Here is a 7,226-nt window from a genome sequence, read left to right as displayed (position 1 = left end):
TATATCTGGCCCCATAATTTGACTTATTCCCATTGAGTAAAATCCTTTGAGATCTATAATACACAAGTTGTGAAAGAGAATGTTTTCCAAGATATATTATTAATGCTAGGAAACAGCAGTTGTTTGGCAATCAGGAGTTTTATTGAATGTCTCTTTGCATAACAATGTGCTGAGTACTTTGGAGAACATGTGTGAGCATCAGTATATGATTTGTTCTGTTTAAGAGAATGTTTTCAACTCTAGGAAGACATTTAAACATGAACATTTTCATATAAGTTTAAGGGTTAAATTAAATATGAGAAAATAGTTGTGATCAGGTCTCATTGCTGGGCACTCGGAGTCTCCTAGTCACATCTGAGCTGTCCCACAGAGTCTCAAAGTCCTACTAGTTTTTATGCTTTATTTTAGCCCTAATCTTCTATTGAATGGATACAGAAGACCTTTTACTTTTATCTTACGCATATTAACTCTATGTCATTTGTATTTCATTTTGTTATTCTATACTGCCCTTGCTTGTATCACCTTATATTTATTCAAAAATGAATTGCCAGTAAGTAGAAAGGAGTTTGAGAATCATCACAAAGTAAAAAGTGAAAGAGTTGGTTACCTGTCAAAGGAAATAGGTTGAAGTATAAACAAGATACAGAGTTCTAATGATCATGATAAAAATGAAGAATCCTTTTTGAGGGAAGGATGGGGAGTGAGAAAGGAGAGGAGGTAGCAGTAACATGATTCTTATATTTTTAGTGACTCTTCAAAATGTCAGCTTTTTAGGATTAAAAGGTAGCATGCCAGAACTTCTCTTTTGTGCCAGTTTTTTAAAGATTTATTTATTGAGAAAGAGTGGCAGGTAGGGGAAGGAGCAGAGGAAGATGGAGAAGCAGGCTATCCATAGAGCAGGGAGCCTCATGTGGGGCTTGATCCCAGGACCCAGGTCAACCAAACTCCCCACTGAGCAGGGGGGCCAGTGTGGCCGGATCCCAGGATCTGAGATCATGACCTGAGCTGAAGTTAGATGCTTAAGTGACTGAGCCACCCAGGCACCCCTCTTCTGTCCTAATGTTCAGAAATTTCTTCAGTTTTCTAATGCTCTACTTTACCAATGTGCTTTCAGGGTGAGCTCTTTGAAGAGATGGAATAGAAGTGTATTTCAAAACTATAGTGCCTTCAAAGTAGGAAAAGGTCACATTAGTGAACACTTACTCAGATTCCATTATTTGACAGGAAACTTCTTCGGAATGTAACCAACTGTCCTTAAAATACCATAGCAGGTATGAGTTACCATAGCAAATATTAAATACCTTCATCTTTACTAGTTTATATTGACTAAAATAGAACAGTCTTCGAGAAAAGTTTTATGACAATTGGTCCATAGTTTTGTGATATAAATGTGGGTATTGGGTTATATCAGCAGTTAGAAAAAAATCTTAATTTTTATTTTCTGTTTAATCCCATTTCACCTAATTATAGAAAGTGATAAATGCTATGAAAAAGTAAAGCATGAAAAAAGGGATTGGGTATTAAAAGATAGGGTGCATTGCCTGAAATTCTAAATGGGGTAGTCAAGGCAGGCTGCATTAAGAAGGTATCATTTGATTTTAAGTTGCAGAAATGTGGGGAGATTGGCCTTGTGGATATCAGGGGGCATGGAAATCAGGGAGACAGTTAATGAGGTCCCGAGGTGTAAGAATGCCTAATATACTCAAAGAATAAGAAGGAGGCCAACTGTGGCTACAGACAGAAAGGATAAATCATAGGAAGTGTAGTTATGATATCAAATTGGCAAAAGGAGGACAAATCCAACAATTTTATAAACCACCATGAGTATGCTTTGGCTTCCACACTGCTGAGGTTTGAGAAGAGAAGTAACATGATTCAATTCACATTTTAAAATAATTTTCTTTTTCTTTTCTTTTTTTTTAAGTATTTTTGTATATATTTTTTTTTATTGGAGTTCAATATAAAAAGAATTCTCCGATTGCCCTGCAATCTTGTCTGTGGGATCCAGACAAGAGATGTTGATTTGGACAATGATGTAGAAATGGTGAGAGAAGTGATCATATTTGGGATATCTCCTGAAGGTCAGAGGATTTGGGGATCAATTGGACAAGGATATAAAAAACAGAAGGATAGAAGATGCCACAGTAACTGGAAGGATAGGTAGAGTTGCCATCCCGTGAGAGGGGAGAAGGTGAAATTGGCAGGGGGTAAGGTCAGTAGATCACTATTGTTATGTTATTGTGTTGTGTTATGACATGTTGTGTGGCAGCAATTTATCAGACACCTAGGTGGAGGTATCCAGAAGGGAGTAGATAATAGGTGTCTCTTGTGGAGCATGAAAGTCTGAGGAGGAACCTAACATAAAGCATGAAAGCATATAGTTGGTAATCATATTTTTAGACACAGATGTTTCTGTGGTTTAGATCTTACAGGGTGGTAACAGTAAGAAAGTTCCAGTACCTTTTAGAATACTGTTTTTTAACAGTGCTAGATTGTGATTTGCAATAGAGAGATTTCTGAAGAATCTTTATTCTTTAGCAACAAAAAGAATCCTCATGCATTTTTGAGAGAAAAATTCTACTGTAGTAGTAAAATATAAATGAAAATTTAGGCAGAATCATTGCCATGCCCTATACTTAAATACTTATAGAGATGTCATGTTTTCTGTGAGATCTTGGATTAGTGGGGATTTGCCACTCTTCCTCAAGAACCATGCGTTTAAATGCCACATCATAGTAACTGAGGTCACTACTTGAACTAAAATAAATTAAAGCTTCTAATTGGTTTCTAAATTACTTGGTTTAATCTCTTTATAAATGTATTATAAAATAAATTATAGCACTTGTTAAAAGTAAATAAATAACCAAGCAATCTTTGACTTCCATAGGATGCTATTGTTACAAGCAGTGAAGTTATGTATATGCTTTTTTGCTTTTTTCCTGTTTTGTAACTAGAACACATCTTAAGTGCCTATGGAATTTTAGATGCAATTACCAGAAATCCAATTAAGATGCTAGAACAGTAAAATTTACAGATGAGCTTAAAAGTACTTAGCTCTAATAGGGAATTAGTTATAAACCTCTCTGTTAATCATTACTGATCATGTGTCTTTTGAAATGTTACCAAGTATGGTATTAAAACCATAGACAGATCCCTGGGTGGCACAGCGGTTTGGCGCCTGCCTTTGGCCCAGGGCGCGATCCTGGAGACCCGGGATCGAGTCCCACGTCGGGCTCCCGGTGCATGGAGCCTGCTTCTCCCTCTGCCTGTGACTCTGCCTCTCTCTCTCTCTGTGACTATCATAAATAAATAAAAAAAATTAAAAATAAAAATAAAAATAAAACCATAGAATTCACAATTGAGCTCTAAAAGTTACTAACAAGGGAGTTATCCAACAAATGTGATTACAGAATTGACTAGCTGTTGAAATATTAGTAAACCTGCAAAAAATATTTTCACAGCAGGAAGTACGAGTGTTCTTTTGCTTAGAATCTGTACTACTTCGTACCAGAAGAATTGAACATGAGTTTAAAATAGTTGTATAGCCAGTAAGTCTTGGTTACAAACCAATTGTATTTTAAAAAGTCTTTGTGTATTGTTACAAATACACCATCTATACATTTATGTTCGCTAATGATTCAAAAGCATCACCACACTCTATAATACTTAATGAAATCCTTTGCTAGTTAATTCCACTGTGAGTGAGCAAGTACAATAGAGTAAGAACGCTGCTTAAAAAAAAAAAAAAAAAAAAAAAAAAAAAAAAGGTTATGGAGCCAGAATTGGTAGTGGGAAGTAGCATTTTTTTTTTTTTCATTCTCGGTACGTCTGCAATTTCTATTTTCATGAGAAATTGAAGTGGAAATGGTAAGATGCTGATAGAATCATTGTTGCTTGGGCATTTCCAGGCAGATTAGAAACCCAGGACGTACAAAGCAGAGCTGTAGTTTTGAACTTCAGATTTACTGTCTGATGAAATTGTTGGGTTTCTACATCTTTTATTGTAGCATAATATGATTGTACCATAAATATTTTTAGAGACTTAACTTGGTTGATTGTGATTTATACGATGAACTAATGTATGATTGATATTTGTGTAAACAATTTAAACTAGATTTTTCCCCCCTTACTGTGATGGTTCCTTGTATATATGGCAAATAAAGGACTTGGGGAAGATCTATTTCTGTTAATCTCTACACTGTGCTTATAGTGTGGTAAGAATAGGTATTGAGGACAGGGTGCTTAATACAAAGTACATACACTGCCTGCCCTCATACACTGCCTGTACTTAGTAGGAGGAGGCAGATGTGCTGCTGAGAAAAAGGCTGAGTGGGGGAAAGAAGCAGGATGAACATAATCATCAAGGGTAAGGCAGGGTTGGAGAGTTCTAGAAAGAGCATGTGCTAAGACTTTAAGAGGAAGCTTGGACTCTCTCCTGAATTGGAAGAAGGCCAGTGAGAAGCAAGAAGGTGACCAGCAGAGCCCTCCAAGGTAGTGTAGAGAGCCAGGAGGGCCAGGTCATGCCACACCCCCCCAAGAGCCAGGAATTTACTCTTCCTACAGTATCTTCATAATCTGGGTCTGGTGGTGGAAGCAACAATGTTTTAATTATTATTGGCATTGTTAGTATATCTTGTTTTCTGTTTTTCCAGACCTCTTGCTGTCTGGAGGTCTGTGTGTAGAACTTGGCTGGTGTGGGGTTAGTGTGAATGGCAGTACCAGGCACGATGTGTTAAGTGTGGCACCTGTGGCACAGAAATGAAGTGTGTCAGTCATTTGCAGGAATGAGAAGTCAACAGTGAAGGAAGAGGAAGATTCCATATAGGGAAGGAGCTCAGGCTGTATCTTCGCAGACGGTCTTGGAAGAGGTGCTACTGCAGTGGTTCCGAGTCTGAGCCTAGGGTCACGTTGGATTCCCAGCCTGCTAGCTTTGCAACCTTGGAGGCATCCTTCACTGTGAAACATCACAGAGCCTATTTTATTAGGTTTTTCTAATAAATGAGATAATACATGTAAAGCACTTAACCCCAGGGTGGCATACCTAAGCTTACTGAAATTATTAGCTCTCATTGTTGCTCCTATTACTTTTATTATTTGATTAAGTTGGTAACAAGAAGGGTGGACAGGCACAGAATAATTAATGTCTTGGAGATAAGAATATGCATTCATGATAAATAGATCAGTAAGCGGGATACAGGATTCATGTAGAGCAATATTAGTAGATAAGACTAGAAAAATAGGATGAATAGAGGTTTTTTTTTTTCCATTTAAGACAGAGAGTATTTTATTCAAACCCATCAGAGAAATGGACAGCTTGGGTCTGTAACAAAGCGTTGTGTTTTAAAGCACAGATCAGTAATTGTATATGAGAGTATACTCTGCTACATACAAATTAACTGATCAGAGCACAAATTTTCAATGTTCAAAACAGAATAAGTTGCCCTGTAAAAGCAGCACCTTTGTGACATTTTTAACTTTAGCATTCCTCTCCTTCTTCTTCACCTTCTCCTTCAACAGAACCCACACCAGCCTCCTCATAATCCTTCTCCAAGGCAGCCAGGTCCTCATGGGCATCAGAAAACTCTCCTTCCTCCATGCCCTCACCCACATACCAGTGAACAAAGGCATGTTTGGCATACATCAGGTCAAACTTGTGGTCCAGGTGAGCCCAGGCCTTAGCGATGCTTGTCTGCGTGCACATAGTTCGCTGTACTTTGGCCAGGTCTCCAAAAGGTACCGCAGTGGGGGACTGGTAATTAATGCCCACTTTGAAGCCAATACACTTGGATGGTACACTTGATCTTGATGGTGGCAATGGATGCATTGACATCTTTGGGAACCGTGTCACCACAGTACGGCAGGCAGCAAGCCATGTATTTACCATGGTGAGGGTCACATTTCTCCAGCTGGCTCAAAGCATGTGTTGGTGATCTCAGCTACAGAAAGCTGTTCATGGTAGACTTTCTCAGCAGAGATGACAGCAGCATGTGTGGCCAGAGGGAAATGGATGTGAGGATAGGGTACAAGCTTGGTCTGGAATTCTGTGAGATCAACATCAAATCTGAGGGAAGCAGTGATGGAGGACACAATTGGACCTATCAACCTATTTAGATTCGTGTAGGTTGGGCATTCAGTATTGAGGTTGCTATGACAGATGTCATAGATGGCCTCATTTTCTATCATGAAGGCGCAGTCAGTGCTCCAGGGTGGTATAGGGAGTGAGGATGGAGTTGTTGGGCTCAGCTGCAGCTGTGGAAACCCAGAGGGGGTTAGGTTCAGGTAAATGAAGAACTCCAGCTTGGACTTCTTGCCATACTCGAGAGATGTTCCATCAGCAGGGAGGTGAACCCAGAACCAGTTCCCCCTCCAAAGCTGTGGAAAACCAAGAAGCCCTGAAGACCTGTGCAGTGGTCAGTGTTTCCGAATTCAGTCCAAGACAAGGTCAGTGATCTCCTTGCCAGTGATGTAGTGCCCTCGGGCATAGTTATTGGCAGCATCTTCCTTGCCTGTGATGAGCTGCTCAGGGTGGAAGAGCTGGCGGTAGGTGCCAGTGCGAAGTTCATTGATGACTGTGGGTTCCAGGTCAGACACTGCCCTGGGTACATGCTTGCCAGCACCTGTCTCACTGAAGGAGGTGTTGAAGGAGTCATCTCCTCCCCCAGTGGTCTTGTCAATTGGTATCTGGCCATCGGGCTGAATGCCGTGTTCCAGGCAACAGAGCTCCCAGTAGGCATTGCTGATCTAGACATCAGCCTGGCCAATGTGGATAGAGGTACATTCACACATAGTTGCTGCTTTGCTGCTGCTGAGCAGATGGTGGAGAGGAGGAAGAGAGGTTGTTGCTTCTCATAGCGCAACTGTTAGGGGGTCAATTAAGAGAACCTAAATATTGATATTTTATTGCTTATATCACAACCTGGCATGTGCAAACAGCAATTCTGGGTTTACTCACTCAACAAACACTTCAAGTTCTCAATGCCACCCAACCCTCTGCCCTCTGTCCCCACTTCCATCAGCTGGGCATTTAACTGTCTGCAAAATTGTGGGGAATCCTTTGTGTGTATCTTTAATGACATCCTCATAAGGAGGGATTCAGTAGAACCAATCATGCCACCTACTTATATTGTTATTAGAGTTGAGAGTCGTTCTCAAAAATGTCTACGAAGGTGTTTGAGGGATGCATTGGTAGCTAAGATGATTAAAGTACACATGGAGGGGCACCCAGG

General features: G+C 39.9%; 1 pseudogene; it reads right to left on the bottom strand.

Annotated features, from left to right (window-relative positions):
• Positions 1-5,409: 5,409 nt before the first annotated feature.
• On the bottom strand, positions 5,410-6,786 carry LOC140596368 (tubulin alpha-1A chain-like; annotated as a pseudogene).
• Between the last annotated feature and the right edge of the window lie 440 nt (positions 6,787-7,226).

Source organism: Vulpes vulpes, unplaced genomic scaffold, assembly GCF_048418805.1.
Source record: "Vulpes vulpes isolate BD-2025 unplaced genomic scaffold, VulVul3 Bu000000627, whole genome shotgun sequence".
Lineage (NCBI taxonomy): Eukaryota > Metazoa > Chordata > Mammalia > Carnivora > Canidae > Vulpes > Vulpes vulpes.
This window is presented reverse-complemented; position numbering and strand designations above follow the sequence as displayed.